Source organism: Mustela nigripes, chromosome 12 (genome assembly GCF_022355385.1).
Source record: "Mustela nigripes isolate SB6536 chromosome 12, MUSNIG.SB6536, whole genome shotgun sequence".
In the NCBI taxonomy this organism is placed as follows: domain Eukaryota; kingdom Metazoa; phylum Chordata; class Mammalia; order Carnivora; family Mustelidae; genus Mustela; species Mustela nigripes.
In genome coordinates, this window is record NC_081568.1 from 85,284,425 (window position 1) to 85,305,508 (window position 21,084).

At 42.0% G+C, this 21,084-nt stretch overlaps 1 protein-coding gene across 9 annotated transcripts in view; it reads right to left on the minus strand.

The window, feature by feature from the left end:
* ANKRD55 (ankyrin repeat domain 55) overlaps positions 1 to 12,402 on the minus strand; it is a 114,213-nt gene extending 101,811 nt beyond the window's left edge. For 8 of the 9 annotated variants that reach the window (XM_059417894.1, XM_059417890.1, XM_059417893.1 and 5 more), the window contains exon 1: positions 12,241 to 12,402. The gene's annotated coding sequence lies outside the window, so the exon portion shown is untranslated. The remainder of the gene's footprint in view (positions 1 to 12,240) is intronic. The other variant, XM_059417889.1, reaches the window with a different exon arrangement.
* Positions 12,403 to 21,084: the final 8,682 nt, after the last annotated feature.

Below are 21,084 nucleotides of genomic sequence, written 5' to 3' on the forward strand. Positions count from 1 at the left end.
AAACTACTGAGCATAATTTCAGAATTTTTGGAGTTCATTGCTCCAAGAGTTTTGACTCCTTTCACAGGAAAAAATCAGAGTCCAAGCTGTACGATATCAGGATAGATCCCAAGATATTAATGTCTCTTCAAAGTTTGTTCAGTGAAAATCAGAAGAGGGAGAAGCACTTTTCCCAGCATGCTTTGTGGGGGGCCTATATTTGCTCTTTCCTTCCTGACCACCCTGTCTTTCCTTGGTCTGTTTAAATTTCAGTTCCATAACTGCTCAGCAAAGGCCCTGTGGGCAGATACCGTGTTGACTGGACACCAGTTCTGAGGGAACGGCTAGGATTCACTTCCCCTACGGCTGCACCTATGGCTGGTGGAGTTGGTTGGTAATGTTTGCTATGAAAAATAGACAAGCTCAAATAATATTTTCCACATATCTCAGGCCTTCTACCCCTTCAGAAGCCAGGATTATTCTGGGGGCAGAGTGGGAGGAAATGGTATGGTGGAAAGAAGGGGGAACTTTGTTATCACGAGAACTGGGCCAAGTTCTCTTCTGTTCTACACACTGTTGATCATTATAGATGCTTCCCTAATACTTATTCAACTACACTGAATTATTTCCCAGCAAATCATTCAGACTCATGCCTTCTTATTTGTATGCTAATGTATCAGTTATCCAGGTTGGTTCTGACACTGACAGAGCCTGAACAGAGGTCCTGTGTCTGAGCCTTTAAGTCAGGCTTTTATGAGCAAGAATGAGTAAACCCAGGGGCTTTGGAAGGATTTTGTCCCTGAAGGAAGAATGAAGGTAGGGTGATGAAATTGCTCACAGGACCCAGATCTGACCCTTTAAATAAAGAAATGGGGCTTAGATGAAATCCTCTCCTGCTTGAAGCCAGTGTGCTTTTTCTCTGGTATCATCTATAATGTATCTAATCTCTTTCTAGCTCTGCCTCTAATCTCTTTTTCCTCTCATGAGAATCTTAACCCCGGAACTCCTCCTGTTATATGTCTTGAAAAAAATTCTGAATAGAATCATATAATACATTAGAGCAAAAAATTATCTTAACTCTCCTCATTTTACAAACACACTCAGAGAGTTGATAATTCAACCAATAATTGTCAGAGAAAATAATTTTCCTTCATTTGTAGGAAGAAAAAATAAGGAAGTTTGGATTATTGCTCTGCTGGTCGAGGCGACGTTCGGGTTGCATGAGTACAGCATCAACAATTTAGTGACATCAAAGGTTTGGGGGTTTCCTTTACACGTTGTCCAAAAGGATGTTTTCACATGAGCTTGTGCCAGATAACAGTTTTGAAATGCTGAGTTGATACCCAGCAATCCCTTTTTGGATTTCACAATCTTTTTGTGAGACACAATTAAAAATATATCTGTTTTCTTCTCCACTGAAAGTGGCATTGGAGCGAACAGATTTATATTAAGCTCACAAAGCAGAGAATTAAAAATTTTAGCCAAACTGTTATGTACTGTATCTGATTTAAATTATGCTAAACAACTGGTTTGGTAGGTTTTGGGTCCCTAAAGTAACCAACTTTTGGGTATCATATGGACCTAGGCTGCATGTTTCTGGGTAAAACCATGCCTGAGTCCTACTTTGGCTGATTTGTCCAGTTTGTCAGTAGAGATGTGCTGTGGAAGCTCTACGTGTAGCAATGTATTAGCCTTTAGGCAACTTTTGCTTGGTGGAACATTTCATCTCTCTGCAGGATGTAAGCTTCCAGAGTTTATATTCTGACATTTCCCCTCCTTTCCCTCAGGGAAACACATTCTTTTGAAATCCAAATTGAGAAATAGAAGGAAAAAAGAGATCTTAATTTGCAGCATGAGATTTTAGGGATGGTGAGGTTTTAGGAAACAAAACAATAACTTTTAAGAGCTAAATCTCAATTAATCTCTGAATCTCCAAGCAGACAACAGGCTTAAACTTTGCTTCATCCAGTTACACAAACAAACCAAAATACTATGGGCATAGGAATAGAGTCGTCATTTGATTATATATTCTCTTTGTTATAACTTAAGAGAGAAAGAACATACAGGGAGAGGCTTTCACTATTTGCCTGATAAACTGAGATGTGAGAAAAGTGATTTTCATTATCAGGCAACTAATAATTGATGGGAATAAGAGGTGGCTATGATGATTTCTGAATTCCCCCTCTGGCAACGATAATCTCCACAAGGGGAAATCAGCATCCTTAAGTGCTTTTCATGTAATTCTGTTTGCATGCAAGCATACTCTTGTGTATTAAGTTCTACGCTGACCATGTACAAATAGAGGTCCAAATCAGAATTCTTAGGTTTTTCTCAGTGAAACACCAAACAGCTGAGTTAGAATGATTGATGTTTTAGAGAAGATCATTCACTGACCACTGATGGAGAAGAATGTATTGGGGGCGTCTGGATGGCTCAGTTGGTTAAGCGACTGCTTTCAGCTCAGGTCATGATCCCGGAGTCCTGTGATGGAGTCCTGCATCAGGCTCTCTGCACAGCAGGAAGTTTGCTTCTCCCTCTGACCCTCCTCTTCTCATGCTCTCTCTCTCTCTCTCTCTCATTCTCTCTCTCTCAAATAAATAAAATCTTAAAAATAAAAAAGGAAGTATGTATTGGATATTCACTGAGCACCCGCCTGATATCTGGTGCCATTATTCACTATCCCAACATGCTTCATAAATGAGCTGCCTATTCTTAGACCTACTGTATACCTGAACTCCTAATAATCAGAAAGGAGAAGTATTTTTCAGTCCAATTTCTCCGTATGGATAGGTATAAACTAAGGGTACATTTTATCCCTTCTCACATTATTATGCTTCTAGACTACTTTCCAGAGCAAGACTTGTGTGTTCAGAAACTTTCCTGCCTCTTGGAAAGTTATCCTTCCTCTTCAAGGCCAGCATCTGTGAGGCAGGTGCCGGTGGTTAGCTGTTCTAAGACCCAGTTCTACGGTTAGAACATAATCATCCTCTGAAATAAGCAGATTCCTTCGTGTATCCTGACATCAGGAGAACAACCAGTCTAATACTCTGATTTTACCAAAGAGAAACCAAGGCCACAGAGGTATGATGACCCAGGCCAGTGTTGTCTCCACTGGTCCATGCCTACTCTTGCTCTGTGGGTGGAAACCAACATTGGCTAACTATCACAGGTGCCTTTTGGGGATGATCTCCTAGCCAAGGACCTGCAACTTTGAGAACTGGGCAATGTGAGGGACAGGAGTACTTGATCACACTTTTCAACACAAAGATATGTCTACGACTAGATGTGAGTCAGCCTATCAGCACTGATTGTCTCATTGTGCTCTCAAATCTGAATTTCCTCTGGAGTTAACCTGGCCCTTTGGATCTCCCCTCACCTTTTCAATTCCCTTTAAGTCCCATGATCCCTAGTTGCTATCTGGCCACAGTATTTCACACAAAACTTTCATGGATAAAAATATGTTCCTAATTAACAAATAATTTGCATTAAGAGTTTACTATGAGGCAGATGCTAGGCCAGGCTCTTTATGTGTGTTTTTTTTTTTTTTTTTTTCATTTAATTCTTACAGGAGCCACATGAGAAAGGTAGTATTAATAGCTTCATCTGTGGATGAGAAAATTCAGGTTTGGAGAAGTTAAGTCACTTGCCCAAAGTTCAAGAGCTAGATTTTGAATTGAGGTAGTCTAACTTCAGGCCTAAGCCCTGACTTATACTATTAATAAACCAAAAAACATTTTGAGCATTGACTTTATGCAAGCCATTCAGCAAGGCTCTGTGAAGGATGGGGCTTCTAGCCCTGACGAGGTATCTGGACATCTGAAGACCTGTTTAGCAACACATTATGTGATAATGCATAATAAGTAATAAGTCAGTAATGAGTTAAGGCGGGAACTTCATCTTTTTTTCTATGCGTGTCAAGGACCTCTTTGGCAGCCTGGTAAAACCTATGGACTCCTTATCAGGACAAATGCATAAAATAAAAAGCACAGAATTGCAAAGGAAACCAATTACATACCAACATAGAACAAAAAGTTTTAAAATGCTGTTGTATGGTGGTGTGTAAACTTCTGTACTAACACATCATGAACATCACCATTGTGAGAACCAGTGACACGGAGAGGAAGAGCAGCGGGCAGCGAGGGGCCAGAGCTACAGCGAACCAAGTGGATGTGGGGCCCAAACTGCTTCTCACACCTCTTCAGTTCACCCAACCCTAGGCTTCATTCCCAGAGATTGTAAACTGTGCATATTTTCACTGTGCCGTGCATGTCCACACACTAGTTTTTCTCACTGCTCCATAATAAGCAGATTTTCTCATGGCTCACTAAATAGACACATTTTTGCACTGTTATTACATCTACTGACACTCAAGTCCCACATCTCAGAGAGGGATTTTAAAAGGCTGTGCACTCAGGTTTCTCCGACATTTCTTCATCAAAAAGCAATTTTAAAACCACAGTTTTAAATACCAAGAAATGAATTTGGATAGATTTCAATAATTGCAAACAGTCATGTTTAATTCCAAGAGTGAGGTTTCTGTGAGAGGCTTTCACTTTTTGCAGTAGGCTGGTGAAAGTTTCTTATGCACTTAAAACGGGGAATTAAAATTCATTTCACTGCAACATGAAAACCTTTAAGAGAAACCTCACTCTTTGAATTAAACCAGGCTGTTTATAATTATTCACACTTATTTTAATTCACTTCCTGGTATTTAGAGCTGTGGTTTTGCAATTGTTTTTTTTCCAGGAGAAATACGGGTGTTTCTGGACTATGAACAACATATGGTCTCAAGATGTGGTTTTAATTTGCATTTCCCTCATGGGTAATGGTGCTGAGCACCTTCTCATTTGCAATTTGACCATTTTGATATCTTTGCAAAATGCCTGCTCAGGATTCTTGTCCAGTTTTAAAAATCGTGCTATTGTTTTCTTATGGATTTATAAAACACTTAAAAAGATATTCTTGATATAGGGACACCTGGGTGGCTCAGTTGGTTGGATGACTGCCTTCGGCTCAGGTCATGATCCCGGGATCGAGTCCTGCATCGGGCTCCCAGCTTCACGGGGCGTCTGCTTCTCTCTCTGACCTCCTCGCTCATGCTCTCTCTCACTGTCTCTCTCCCAAATAAATAAATAAAATCTTTTTTTTTTTTTTTTAAAGATGTTCTTGATATAAATCCTTTGTTAGATGTCTGTGTGTGTGCATGCCAATCTAGGGTTTGGTTTTCTATTTTCTTAACAGTGTCATTTATTGAATCGAATTTCTTAATTTAATTAAATCCAATTTATCAGAATTGCCTGTGTCCTATTTAAGAAACTGTGGCCTCCCCTGGGGTCCTGAAGATGTTTCTCATGTTTTCTTCTACAAGTTTGGTTGTTTTACTTTTCAACCTTAAGAATTTGATCCATCTTGAATGAATTTTTATATATGGTTTGAGGTGAGGGCCAAGCTCCTTTTTTTCCATTTGAGCCAGTGCTATTTATTGAAAAGGCCATCTGTCCTTCTTTCACTGAATTGCTGTGGTGTCCTTGTCATGAAGGAAGTGACTGATCATATGGATGTGGATCTGTTAAACCGTATTCTGTTCCACTGTCTACTGTTTATTCTTATACTAATACCACACACTTTTAATTACTCTAGCTTTGATATCTGGTTTTGTTTTTCTCCTTCAAGACTGCCTCAGTTCTTTCAGATCCTCTGTATTTCCATATACGGGTTACAAGTAGCTTGTCTGTTTCTACCAATTTAAAAAAGCTGCTAAGATTTTTGTTGGGATTGTACTGACCCTAGAGATGAATGTGGAAAGAACTGATATCTTAACAATGTTACATCCTTGAATCCTATGTTCATGTTATCTTCCTTCATTTATTGAGGTCTCCTTTTACTTCTCTTAGTACTTTTTTGTAATTTTAAGTGCAGGACTACTATATATCCTTCATTAGATCTATAATTGATATTTTTGGTGCTCTTAAAATTTTACAGTTTGCTTCTTTTTAAAACAGATTTATTTTCCTGTTGAAATTCTCCAACTTCTCTTCTACCATTTCCTACATTTTCTTGAACATACTAATCATGATTATTTTATTTTTATTTTTTTATTAAAGATTTTATTTATTTATTTGACACAGAGAGAGACGCAGCGATAGAGGGAACACAAGCGGAGGAGTGGGAGAGGCAGAAGCAGGCTTCCCACTGAGCAAGGAGCCCAATGCAGGGCTCAATCCCAGGACTCTGGGATCATGACCTCAGCTGAAGGCAATCGCCCAACCAACTGAGCCACCCAGGCGCCCCTCATGGTTATTTTAAACTATCTGTGGGCTAATGTCAATATCTGAATCACTTAAAACTCTTTTTCTATTATCCATATTTTTAAACTTGGATTTTAGTAGTTTGATCCCCTATATTTTCACATGCATCATCATTTCTGGTTATATGCCAGACATCAATGAAAAATTATAAAGACTTGAGATAATGTCATCCTCTTCCAAGGTTGTTTTCTTCTGGCAGGTAGATAGTCAAGATCTTGAGAAAACTTGATTTTAGCTTCTTGGAGCTAGTCCATTTCAGTGTTTTCCTACTCCTATGGATTGGTCCTTATTCATATAGCATGCCTCTTATTTTTAGGGCATGACTCTTCTGAGGTTTCAGTTCAAAGCCTGGGATTTATACCAAGCTTAGTAAGGCTTTCGTGATGACTTCTGCCTCCCCAGTACTACTGAGATCTCTGATCTCAGAGGGGATGTCTATGCAGAATTTCAGTGTCCTTCTCTGCTCACCTCCCTCCTCCAAGACTTGGATCCCCTGGTAGTAAACTCCAAGCTGCTCCAAATTCTGACTTCTGCCTCTTCAGTCCAAGGAGACTCTGGTTGTATGCCTCCATTCTGCAATTTGCAAATGTCTGTAGGAAAATTTCTGGGAAGAATGTGGAACTCAGGTTATGAACTTTCTTTCAAGTCTGGTTTGGATTTGCTGTCTCCAGAGACTTCAGACAATTGCTTTAGATATTTTGTGCAATATTTAGGTTGTTTTTGAAGACAGTGGTAGTATGATGCCGGCTACAGCTGGGCAAAGCAGGACTACTTTTCTGGGAAAACAAAACAGAACTTGTGCTAAGTCCCTTCCCCAGATGAGAGTCCCTCTCATCTAAGATTGGAGGTCAGTGTGGGATGTAGGGGAAAACAAGAAAAGATGAATTATTATTCATTCAGGAAGAACTGTGCTGGGAAATGGAGCTTTGACAACGCACAAATGGCTTCCTAACCTTTGAAAACATGTTGAAGATTATATTTAAATGATTAACCCCGATAAGTTAATGAATCAGAACTCATGCTGCCTTCTACTCATTTTGAAGGAAAAAAGCCGAAACCATGTATGGCTCCACAACTTTCCTCTGAAAATTGTTTTTAAAAATAAGTTGTCCTGTTTTTATTTCTTAGTTGGGCATATCTGCAGTGTTCAACATTGATCAAAAGTAAAAGCATTTGTAACCATAACTGTCCTAGAACTTTGTGATAAGAGTAATTTAGCGCAGTCTTCTTTTAAGAATTCATGGCAAGAAAGTTTTATAAGCAATGTAGGGAGGGTGAATCAGAGAGGAAAAGAACAGATACGAAATTCTTTTTTAAAAACTTTTTTGAAAAGATTTTATTTGTTTGAGAGAGAGTGAGTGAGAGAGAGCACAAGTGTTGGCGGGTGGGGGGGGGGCAGAGCCAGGAGCTACATGTGGAGCTCAATGCGGGGCCCAATCCCAGGACCCCGAGATCATGACCTGATCTGAAGGCAGACCTTTAACTGACTGAGCCACCCAGCCACCCCAAGACTAGATAGGAAATTCTTAAGGAAGTGGGTTTCTTAGATCTGGAAGAACGTGGTATAAAGAACAGGAATGGCTACAAGAGTCATCCCAGGAATGATTCAGTCCAGTTTTCTCTGTCTCCTCTTCTAGTTAGTAACTCTTCAGTCACTAGCTGGATTTGCTGTCTCCAGAGACTTTATACAATTGCTCCAGGCACGAGGGTCCTGATGCTGCTCAGGGTTCCCACTCCTGTGCTCACAGGCCTGTCCAGAGGACCTGAACTGGGAGTGAGGGTGTGGGTAGAAGGGTGGGGAAATTAAGAGGTAGATCTGCTATTTGCTAGATGTGTGAACTTCACCAAGTTACTTAATCAATCTGTTAAGAAGCTTTTCATTGCAAGTAATAGGAAACTAAGCCTCAAAGGCTTAAAAAGAAGAATAACTATCTTGTATATTAAGAAGTCTTGGATAGAAATTCTGTAGGATTGCTTGTTTCAAAAGCTTGATAACATCACAATGCAGGTTCTGTTTTTCTACTCTGTCATCTTACGTATTGGTATTGTCTTTAGCTATTTGATTTCCTGAATTACATCCAGACACAACACCTGAAGAAAAAAATGGAAATTTTCCTTCCTATGTATCTCTTTTTACTAGCTAGTAATCCTTTCCTAGGATCCCCCCAGCACACCTCATTTCATGATTTGTTGAACATAACTAGGTCCCTTGTTCCCACCTAAGCCAATCTCCAAAAAGAAGGATGGGATTCCTGTGACTGGCCTACAGAAACTATTTAAGCCAAAGCCACCTGGGGAGATATGGGCATTTGAATAAAAGTGAACTCTGCCCAAAGGAAAGGAGGGTATTACGTAGATAACCACTGGTGTCTACTATACTTGAATTTGTTGAGCCTTATTTTCTTCATCTGCAACATGAAGAATTTGGTTTTTGGAATTTTTATAAAGCTGAAATGCAAGAATCCATTGGTTATTCCTCCAAAAATTCCCTCTAGACTTGTATTCCTATATAACTTCTGAAATCGTGCCCCATAGGATTAAGGAGGTTGAAACTAACAGAAAGTTTAAAGCTTGTTTTCCAGAGACTTGTTTCTCCCTAATCAGCTATTGTTTCTTTTCAGACCCCACTAGCAAATCCACTAGCTGTCTCCACAGAGGCCTGGGCTGACACAGACCAAGGTCACGAATACGATTCTAGCCTATGAACAAGCTAGGCTCTGCATTCCTTCCCAGAGATAAGGAGTTCTAGACCCCATCCAGTTTATACCAACTTTGGGAGAATGAGCACAACACTCTCCTTGTTTTACAGATCACCTCCTGATGTCAGGGCCTTAACTTTTGCCGCATTTCAATGTTCAATCTCCACCCCAAAGTGAATATGGGAAGTATGTTACACACATGTTTGCTCAATGTGGATGCTCCATCCTTCGTCATGGATAGTATTATTATTATTATTATTATTATTTCCCCACCTTTTTCTCCAACATGTGCATAATCCCAATCGTTACAAATGTAAAACTTGCTCTAATCCCAGTGAGGGGAGGTGGATTTGAGGCTTGCCCTTCCATCTCCACAGCGAGTTCTCTCTGCAGTAAACCCTTTCCTGTCTGTCTCAGTGATCAGCTTTGCCGCACGTCAGGCATATGAACTTGGTTTTGGTTACCACGCTGCTCTACTGATAATACCTCCTAGCTACCATTTATTCTTGCCTTGGTATCATATGCTACAACAGGTGATATATATATATATATATATATAATTATAAAAATATTGATATTATGAATATATGTATTTATTTTTTTTCCCTAATCCAACGACCAAAAATGTATTCATGCATTCTCTTCATTCATTCATTCAACACACATTTGATGGCTAGGAATCTCAACTTATGGACAGCGCAACAGGTCTAGAGAGGCTGACTAGTATTTTCTGAATGACATAGCAAGTGCTGTGGCCAAGTTAGGCATGTGCTTAGATCTGTCTGACGCCACAGCTTACAAAATCTTTATGACTTCCTTTCCCAGAAGCCTCCTCAGGATCCCATTTCACCAAGCTAACCAATGAAAAGGGTGGCTGGGAGCAACTATGGCGTGTCAACTCACACTCTAAGGTCCAAAGAAGAGAACATTCTTACTAGATTGCCTATGTGAGCCTCTTCCCTGGAATTTCGGGTTAGTTCTGCTTGGCTCCAGCAGGTGGCGGGCTGGTAACAGTCAGCACTTGCCTTCTCTACTCAGAAAGAAGTGACTGAAGTGGTGAGAGTGACTTTCTGGCAAACTGTACAGATCAGACTCATCATATTTTGATCCCACTCAGTAGGAAGGGCAGCTGTTCGTTTTCAGCTGTTCCCAGGCATGAAGTGAGAGATGAAATAAACTGCCTGTTAATTAACCTTTTACTTTCAAAAAGTGCATTTTTATATATACATTTTTATATACACAGTCATCCCAATTACAAATGTTGAGATGCTTGGAACAGACTTTCCCACCTATTGTTAGCAACTGTTTTGCTTATTCACTTAAACGCTGTGAGCTCCCTAAGGAGTGGGTAGAGTAACTTATCTCTGGACACCCAACATCAGGCACATGGTGTATTATGGCTGCTCAGTCAGCATTGGCAGAGTGCATTCCTGAGTGTCCTGGGGTAGGATGATCTGGATCTGAGCTTTGTCTCAGTTATGTCCTATTTGGGAGGTTCTTAGTAAGTCATGTTCTCTCTGAGCCTCAGTTTCCCCATCAGTAACATGGTGATGATGATGATGATGGTGATAATTTCTAAGCCCACCTGGGACAGGGACAGGTATATGAAAAAAAAAGTAATAAAGTACTATAATGGATGCCTGGGTGGCTCAGTCTGTTACGCATCTGCCTTCTGCTTGGGTCATGATCTCAGGGTCCCGGGACTGAGACCCTCGTTGGGCTCTTTGCTCAGTGGGGAGTCTGCTTCTCCCTCCGACTGCTGCTCCCCCTGCTGGTGCATGCTCTCTCTCTCTGACAAAGAAATAAATAAAATCTTAAAAAAATATGGAGTACCTGCCAGATATAGTTTGTTTTTTAGGTGAAAGTGCCAAAGTTGTAAAATATACTAGTGGTTGATACTTCCTGGTAGGGATTAGAATATAAAGTGCCTGGGACCAGAATTTAGCCAGGTCCCACTGGGGACAGCTCATCTCCGGTTGTCATTTCCTGCCTACCACTCAAGGACTTCCCTTCATGGCCTCACATGGAGAATAACTGAAGTGATCTACTTACTGTCTATCCTGGCTCCAGCTCTACCTTTTTCAACCCTAGCTTCTGGAAGGTGTTATTCTAGGAGGTCCTTCCATTACCTGACTTCAACTTGCTTTTCCCAAGCAACCATCTGCCGTTCACTTACGTACATGCGCAAAGAATTTACAGCAGACAGCGGTTTTACTCCTGGAAGCCCAAACTGCCTTGAGCATTTTCGGTTCTCTGCCTCTGTGTGCTCTCATTCCCTCTCCTCCACATCATCCTCAAAACCACACTCCTCACTCTTCCCAAGCCTTCCTCCAAGAAGGCCTCTTCTAGGCCACACCTATCTCCTACCTTAGAACTCCCACTGTTCTCCTGAGGCAGTATAGATCACTGGATCTTTAAGGGCATGGTCTTGGGGGTCAGACAGCCTGGAATAAAATCCTGGTAAGTTATTTAAGCTCTGTGTGCCTCAGTTACCTTATCCTTAAAATGACAATAATAATAGTACCTACCTCATAAAGATGTTTTGAGGATTTAGTGAGAAAAGATACATAAAAGGATTTAACACAGTGATTAGGAAAGAGTAAGCACTCAATACACAGTAGTTAGTATTATTATCATCATTACCATTAAATAGATTACCTGATACTTCTTTGGTACATTTTTGGGCCATGCACATCTTCCTAGCAGGGCAATCAGCTTCTTGTATTCAAGGACCAAATTTTGTATTTATCTGTAGTCCTTGGTTTGCTTTGTGTGCTCCCTGAAAATGATAGCTTTACCATAGCTTTTTATTGTTCAGCGTTACCCAGTATTAAGAAGTAAAACTGACCCACAAGTTAATTTTTAGCACAGAGACACTGGCTGATGATGCCATTGCAATGTGCCAGGGAACTTTATAAATTTTCTATCATCAGACACTGGCCATTCAAAACTCACAGAGTAGTATGTAGGACTATAATATACACCTTATTAAGTTAAAGAGATTACTTTTATACAATTTTGGGATTATCTACAGAACAGGAAGAAACAGAACAGGAAAAAAATGTGACAAGTGATAAAATAATATCCATATAAAGTTTATCACCATAGAGCTTGATTTGTTCCTGATCTCATGAATATCTCTGCTCGCCACCCCCTAGCCCCAAGTTTTGTGGTGATGATGACAAATAATGGCCCAGATCCAGGATTCTGCCGCTCCCTCCTTTTGTTTTTATGATTCTCAAAGAAGCACTAACCTGCTTTCTCTCCCCTAGCCAGGGGTGGATGTGGTTGCAAAGCTCTTCTCAGTCCCAGATCAAGATTATTTTACCTGTGGTCCCAGGAGATGTAGCTCTATTTCTCAGCCCTTTTGTGTGTGTGCTGGGAAACCCTCGGGTGAAATGTCACTTCTCTGGAGAGGTAGGGGATCTTTCACCTCTTGGGAGTGCACTGTTCTCACACTCCTGTGAGCCTTACCCTGGCGCCCTCTGCTGGCCGTGAGAAACAAGACAGAAAGCCGTTCTTTAGGATAAGAAACCCTGAATTTTATCTTTGAAAGTAATACACAGAAGGATAAGAATATTGCTAGTCAGCAGGGACAGTCACAGTTGGGTGATGATTCCAAATAGCGAGAGAAGACTAAGTTAGAAATGACAATACAAATCTCCTTCTAAAAAGGGGATTAACAACTGGATTCAGGTCCCAATTCAAAAATCAACATTAGTTTAATACAGAGCCCTAAAAAAAAAATATCCTACTGGGAATACCTGTGATGTACAATTGCTTTCTTTTTAGCACACGGTCAGCAGTTAGTAGAAATTGCTAAATTGGTTTGAGCAAACCCGCTGGAAAGTATGCTTCTTACCCACCAACACTCTGCCTTTCCCTGGGCTTGTTTTAATGCGTGTACCAGACTACCAAGGTGTCATGGTGAGAAATGCCAGAGAAATACCAAAATGAGCAGATGGAATCAGACATTCAAATGTGCTCAGAAGATGGGGTGTCCTGATGATAGACGGATCTCTGTGGCCCTCCGGCCCCAGCTTCTCTTCACCGCCCTGCCCTGGCTCCCTGCAGAGGTTTAGGGAGTGTTCTTTGTGGCCAGTGCTTTGGCTCTCCCCCAGCAAGCACAAGAGAGCATGGGCTCAGTTGCTGACCTAGCTGAAGGGCTTCGCATAAACAAAGGAGTAACACCTGGTGTTTGTCACCTAAAGGACCAGAACAAGAGAAATCAAAACCCACCACAAATGTAACCAGCTCAAACCTTCTCTTGGCTCATTTTCTGATGACTTCGAATGAAATCCATATACAATATAATGATAAAAGACACATGTGCCATTTCAGAGGAGAAAGAGATGAAGAGTTTTAAAAACTGAAAAAAAAAAAAAAACCCAATGAGGAATAGATGGCACCATGTAGGAAACACTGATAATACAGCAAAGAATAAATGGGTCCGGGAACCCCTGGGAAGGACTAGTGTGCAGTTAGGGGAAGGGCAGCATTCGCCCGAGCCCAGGTCGCCCCCAAGATGCAACACATGCCAGCAGCCAGTGGGGGTCAGAGGTGCTCTATGAAACAGAGCCCGGCTTGTGTCTACTGCTTGGCGAGTTTTAACCTCAAGATCCACAAATCCTGCTAACGGGAACCCAGCTGGAACTCCCTCTGAGTTCACCCTTGTCTTCAGGAAGAACAGAACCATGAAAACATAGGAGGTGGCTGATCTCAGATGCTTTGCCATAAGGATTAATTCTGACTTCAAAGCAATTGGCTTATTTTATATTTTTTTGCACTTGTTCTCTTCCCACCCTAGTACTTCCAGCAAGAACCCTCCTGCTGGTTGCAGACACAGGGCGGTCATGTGTCAAGGTCAAGCACGTAAACACACTGAAGCAAGGAAGGACTCCAATCTACATCCCTAACCCTCATCTCTTCAGAGCACAGAACTTTCCTTCTAAGAACTTTCCCTTCTAAGTCAGCAGCAGTTTGAAGACAATGCTGAAGTGGATGGGTAGGTTTGACTGGTTCATAGGCCACACACCCAGGCTGGAAGTGCTTACTCATGAGAGCTGATTGTGTACATCTCTTCCTACCATGTACTTAACGGATGTCGGGTTGGTAGCGTAACACCGGCCATGGTGAGAGTATTTACCCCACACAAATGAGCAAATCTCATGAGCAAATGCAAATGAGGAAAACTGCAAATCAGTGCTCTGTCTCCTAGCAAGCTGACTTTGTTAAACATGTCAGCACACCCGTGATTCCAGGGCAGGTTTAAGAGTAAATCATTTAGCACTGTCATCTATCATGCTCAGACCAGAATGCATGTAGTAAAAAGAAAAGGAACAATATCTGATTAGCCTAGAGGATCTTCCAGTATGAACCATTTCTGAAACTACAGTCAATTGATTCTATAAAGATATCTTTGCTATCAGGACACCTGGGTGGCTCAGTCAGTTAAATGTCTGCCTTCGGCTCAGGTCATGATCCCAGGGTCCTGGGGGATCATGGGATCAAGTCCCATGTTGGGCTCCCCACTCAGTGGAGAGCCTGCTTCTCCCTCTTCCTCTGCCTGCCACTCCCCCTGCTTGTGCTCTCTCTCTTTCTGTCAAATAAATGAATGAATGAATAAATAAATAATAATTTTTTTTTTTAAAGATAGCTTTCCTACCAAGGACTACCAAGAAGTTAAATAACACATTCCTAAATAATTTTTAACTGTTGAACTGCATACCAAGAGGCCCACCCATGCCCCATGATTTCTTTTTCGCTTTCTAACTTTGGGCCTTGGGGAAAATGTGAGCCTCCTTAGAAAGTCTACAACATCCATTTCATTGTTTCTACAAAGTAAAAATCTGGAAGAAAACGGTAGCCACCTTTCTCTTTTGTGGCACACTGGGAGCCATTGGACAATGGCTCAAGTGATACATTCGTTGTACAACTCATAGATTTAAACCCACAAAGCAGTCAGCTTTTCTTAGAAAAAACACTTTCAGAGCCATAGACTAACTTTTACCTTAGCCAATCCAACAAAATTGCCTGGAAAAAACAAACACATTCAAAGTGTCTGTTATACTATAATTTTTGTAGCATTTTCTACAAAGAAAATGTGTTTAGGCTATTAGTGAACAAGTCTGTATTTTTATCATTGTAGCCAAATGTTTAAATGAGAGTAAACATTCTGGTGGCTCAGAGAAGATGGCCAAACAGGGGTGGCAGCTCATTGGATTTGGGAGATAGATTAAAAACAGGATATAAGAAGGATTTTAGAAAGTAAGTCAATATAATAAGGTGATAAGAACCAGGTTTCTCACTAGACAAGGGAATAATAAATAAAAAGAGACAGCTGGAATGAATCATTGGCGTAGAATTACAATTGGAAGTTCGGTGTAAACTTAGAGCTCTCAGTATGTAGAGTAAGGTATAGAAATAAACACTGATGGGGCGCCTGGGTGGCTCAGTGGATTAAACCGCTGCCTTCGGCTCAGGTCATGATCTCGGGGTCCTGGGATCGAGTTCCGCATCAGGCTCTCTGCTCAGCAGAGAGCCTGCTTCCCTCTATCTCTCTCTCTGCCTGCCTCTCCATCTACTTGTGATCTCTCTCTGTCAAATAAATAAATAAAATCTTTAAAAAAAAAAAAAGAAATAAACACTGATGGACATTTCTGTGTACTCATGCAAATACATCTATGTCTTCACATGTATGCACATGTATACACATGTACATCACACACATTAAAACATATATTTCCTAGCTCTATCCCTGAGAGAGCTTGGGAGTAGGGACCCCAACAATGAAGAGTCTGCCTAAAGCCCAGACCTTGGTTTCTCAATACCAGCCTCCACTGAAAGGGAATAGCATTGATTTCAGGTCTGGAACAGGAAAAATATAAGACATGTTTAGAACATCTCATAATTCCAGAAGATGAGCAAGCAATCAAAGAGTGATGGAGACATGTCCAAAAGACACAGAAGATAGCTCAAAGGGCTGCCAAATGGTCCAGTTTGGGATGATTTGATAAATATGAATTATAGCATCAGATTAAGTCCCCTTGATTAAAATGGGCATCCATTCATTTTTCCTGACATTAATAAGTAAATGACCAGGTAAGAGGAAAAGAATAATCTTCCCTATAGTATAATGCCTGCTTATAAATGTCCAAGAAATGATGGAATTAGAAAAGCACAGTTTGAGACCCACATTATTGAGACCCTCATTATTTCAGACAAAAAGTACCAATAGATTCTAAAACTAGTGGATAAAAGTTGGAGTATTTACATAGCCTCAAAATATCTGCCCACAAAAACCCTTATTAATAGCAAAGGAGAAAAAGAATAACTGTACAGTAGAGACCCCTGGTAGATACCATGCTACTGATGAGCTCAAAGTCTACATCACCAGTAAGAGGATAAACCAAGATCATATGTCATATTATGGGATGCCATGAAAATGCCACAACATTACATCTGTGATATTCCTGCCCAGAATGCATAATTTCACTTAAATTTCATCATGAAGAAATAGCAAACAAATCCAAATTGAAGCATTTCCTTGAAGTAAATCTCCTTAAGGAGCATATACATGTACACACACACACACACACACACACACACACACACACTCATATGCTGTTGGTTCTATTTCTATTTTCTATTAGGAAAATCCTAACTGATAACAGCAACAAGTTTGGATTCAGAAGCTTTTGACCATTCAGCTTGCCAATTTTGAAACTTTTGCTCAAATGTCACATTCTCTTAGAGGCCTATTCTGATCACTGTGTCAAAAATGAAAAAAATTAATTCTCTCTCCATTCCATATCCCTGATCCCCCAACCCCACTCTACTTTCTTCCATAGCAATGTCACTTTTCACATAGTGTGTTACTATTTACTGTGTTTATGTTCTGTCTCCCTTTTCCAGGATATAAACTTCACAAAGGCAGACACTGTAGGACAATTACTCTGGGAAAAAGCTCTGAGGTGGAGATTTGTGTGCAGGATGCTTGGGTGGGGGGTGCTCCCAGGAACAGCAGGCATAAGGGACTGAGGAAGCAGAGTCTGGGCAAAGAGTGGAGTGCAGTTGAACACAGGTCTCAGCTGATCCCAAGGGGAGCTCTGAAGCTGGGCTAGTGGTTTTGGCTGTCCTGAATTGAAACAAAAGGGGCTGGGTCTTTGTATCCCCACAGCAACCAGTCATTGGACGCAGAGTGCACCAGGGAAGGGGTATTACCTTGGGTAACATAGTTCCTTTTAGCCAAGGGCAATTCCCAGGAGTCATCAGTCATGGGGCAGCAGCCGGCACCATGCCTGGCACCTGGGGGAATGAGCAGTGTGATCCTGAATAGGGCATCTAGAGGGTACACCCTAGCAGTAGCCAATAGAGAGGGATCTTTGTTTATTGCTGATCCCCAGCTCCCAGAAGAGGGCCGGGATTGTTGACTGGATTGGTGAATACATGAATGAATGAACAAATGAATGAATGAATTCCTTTCCCAAAAGGTCAGCATGTGCAGACAGGATGTGGACACTAGTCTCAGCTGACAAGCAGAATGACAAGAGTATGAAAATAGAAAATAGGTCAATGTCAATAGAGAAAGCCTTAAGACAATTCAGTGTAAATCAAAAAGCAGCCGAAGGGAGAAGAGAGGCCCCAGGCTTTGGAAAAGAAAGGCAAGGCTGGATATGGCGTTGAATATATTTATATTCCAAGGAGCTTCCAAATCTTCCATGTAGATTCCGAGCAGTTTATTGTAGGACCAGGGAGGGTGTGCTGCTGCAGGCCCGAGGGGCCCGGGGTTAAAGAAAGCATCCTGCTAACACAAGGAGCAACTGGCTCCCATGACAGAACTTTTAACAAGCCTTTTCTCATATCTGTTGACTTAACGCAGGCCAGGGAATTCTTTGAAAGGCAACATGGCTATAAATCAGCAAGTCCCATAACGCGCATTCCAGGGTCTTGGAGGAAAAGGCTGCACACAAAGGCACCTCCTTTAAGTCTTTAGGAATGCCATGGTGAGTGGCCCTGGGAGTCTTGGGGTTAGCCTGGGGCTGGGAATGGAAAACATCCAAAAGGGAGGAGCAGGGAAGCACCAGCCCCAGTAGCACAGCATGTTTCTGCTAAAACATTGGGCACCCAGGATCTAGCTCAGGGCCTACTACTAGCGGATAAGCAGCACTCAAGGAATTTCTGCTGAATGACTAAGTCATATTCAGTGTCCTGGTTCTGGCATTGGTTCTGTCATTCACTGGCTGTGTGATCTTGAGGAACTCTCTTCTCTGAACTTTGGTTAACTATGTGCATAAAACATTGGGCTTGAACACAAATGGAATCTTTGGGAGTGTAGGACCCACCAGTTCCTGAGTCCTAAAGAGCATTCAGAGAGGCACGTGAAGCTATGAAAAGGAGAAAAATACAAAAAGCCTACATGGCAGAGAACACTGCAGCTTCCTGAGCTAACATGACCCCTTGAGATGGTCAGAACCTGCTAAAGGAAGTCAACACCTCCTGCATGGCCGCACATCCAACCCCCCAGCTCCACCCCAGTGGGATCTGCTGGGGTACCAGGAGACTTCTGTGTCCACCACTCCAGGGGAAATGCCTCGTCCACAGCTGGCTCAAACACAACAGATCCCCTGAAACACAAAGAAATCCCCTCTGGGGCAGTCTGATACCAGGTCAAGGGGTAAGAGGCAAATGCTGTCTGATCCCCATTGCAACTTCCATTATATCTGGGGCAGACCATTTCCTAAAGGCCCCGAGGCAGGAAGAATCAATTTTAGTCAATTGCCTGCTCACTTCCATCAGTAGCCCGATGTGGTGGAAAGGACACCAGGCTCCCACTAAAAATACAAGTGTTCAAATTCTAGCTTTTCTGATACTTGCAGACTTAACCAGTGACTTGATTTCTTTGGATCTGTAAAATAAGAGTGATCATAGCAGCCTCACCGGTATGATCAAATGGTTGGAGATTTAGGAAATCAGCACATTTATTTCCCCTCCCCTCCTGTCCTCCCTCTTTCCTTCTCTCCTTCTCTTCCGTGCAAGTCAGCCCAGTTAGTCAGAGCAGAGGACAAGCAGGGCCAAGGGCATAGTGTGATGCTTATATGGGACCACAGTCCTGCTCCTTGCCCTTGCCCTGTCAGTCCTAAAGAGTCAACTTGCTAATTGTGTGCTTATACCTTTTCATCAAAGAGCAAAAGGCATTTTGCCACTGACCAGTATCACTGTGGACAAATAGTATTTACTCAGCAAGGATGCCAAGCATTTTTAATCCCTGACTCATCAGGAAGAGGAATTTGGCAAAAGAGGGATGGGGGCGGGGAATGAATGAGATGAAACTGAGTGAAGCCAGAATGTAAATATGAGGGTCAGATTCCACCATTCCGGGGCACAGAGGAAGAGGGGAGAAGATGATCCTTTCCCTTAGAAGAGCTGAAGTGACCCCAATTCCACCTTTGGAAAACTGAGGAAGAGAGAACTATAAAAGATATGTGGGGTTTTTCTCAGAGTTGCCCCTTATGCTGAACCAGGGGCTCTGAATCTTTGGGCAGACTGCTGACATCATGGAAAGGGACCCTCAAAATCTACATTTGTACTAAGCAGCATTTGTGTACCATGCAACTACAAGTTCAAGTGCTTTCATAGAGGACGCATCCTTTGGACTCGTATCTGGGTCTTTGTATTCAAATGAGTTGGATTCAGATCCACTGCTGCCAGGCCTGATAGCCAAGTCCCCATTTCTCCAGACACTCTCTTTTGCCCCATCTTTCTCCACTTTGGGGTTCAGCACCCCAGCCATGGAAATAAACCACAGAGCAGATCTTTCCTCTCTGCCTGGGGCCTGAGGGCTTGTGGTAAGGCCTGCCTGGGCCTTCCCCCTCAGTATTAGTCTTCTTGGGAGCCGAATCTGAGGGGGAACGTGGCTCCTCTAGGAGCCGAGGGATGGTGATTCACATGGTGACAGTCCATTGGCTTATTCCACTTAGGCTGATGGCCTTGCTAGGATTACTCTTTCCTTTCTTTCTCAGCCCATTCTTCCTGTCACTGTGTCCCTTCCACCACCTCCTCTTTCCCTTTCTTTCTCTCTTTTTAAAGATTGTATTTATTTATTTGACAGAAAGAGAGAGAGCACAAGCAGGGGAGGGGGCAGAGGGAGATAGAGAAGCAGATGCCTCACTGAGCAAGGAGCCCAATGCGGGGCTTGGTTCCAGGACCCCAGGATCATGACCTGAACTGAAAGCAGACGATTAACTGACTGAGCCACCCAGGCCCCCTCCTCTTCACCTTTCTACGATGCTAAAGACAGGCTCGTTGCACCTCTGCATCTATGTCTTCCTTTCCCAAGATCTTTGCCTCCTCTCTTAAGTCTTTCCTCTGTAGTTAAGCCATGAGGATTTCCTCCTCTGTGGTGCTACCAGATTGTACTCTGGTGGGCCCAGTGAATCACCCCTGGTGAGTAGACATCGAGACAGTCCTGAAAACTGAACAAGTCTTAGGAAAGAGAGAGTGGCATCAACTGAGCCCTGACTATGGGCCAGGAAATTTACATGCAATGTAGATTTTTTTCTTCACAGTATTCTTCTAAGATACTTTTACTCCCATTGTACAGATGAGCAAATTACAGCTCAGAGAAGTTAAGTACCTAAGCTGAAACCTCTGTTAGTAAATCACAGTCATAACCTATCCCAGGTCTGTTGGAGTCTGGAGCTCACTCTTGTTTCCACACTCCGGCGCCTCACTGACTCCAAAGTAATCTTCATCTCCACCTCTGGCTGATGCAATGTCATCTTGATGCTCAGGGAAATCTGATGTGTCAGGTTCAAATTTAATCACAACATCTTATAAATTATAGTTAGAGAAGCAGAAATAAATGTGTCAAGATGATTTGTAGGATGAGACATAAGCTTGGATAATTTGACCTGAGTTGAAAGATGTTAAGTGTGTGTGTGTGTGTGTGTGCGCACGTGTGTGTGTATGAGAGAGAGAGAAATAAACAAATTCAGCACATTAATGAAAGCATCAGTGTAGGGCTGGTGGTCCCAAATGCTGGAGCACAATGAGGGAGAAGCTCAGGAAATGATTTTAATGAAAAGAGACTCTGGCCT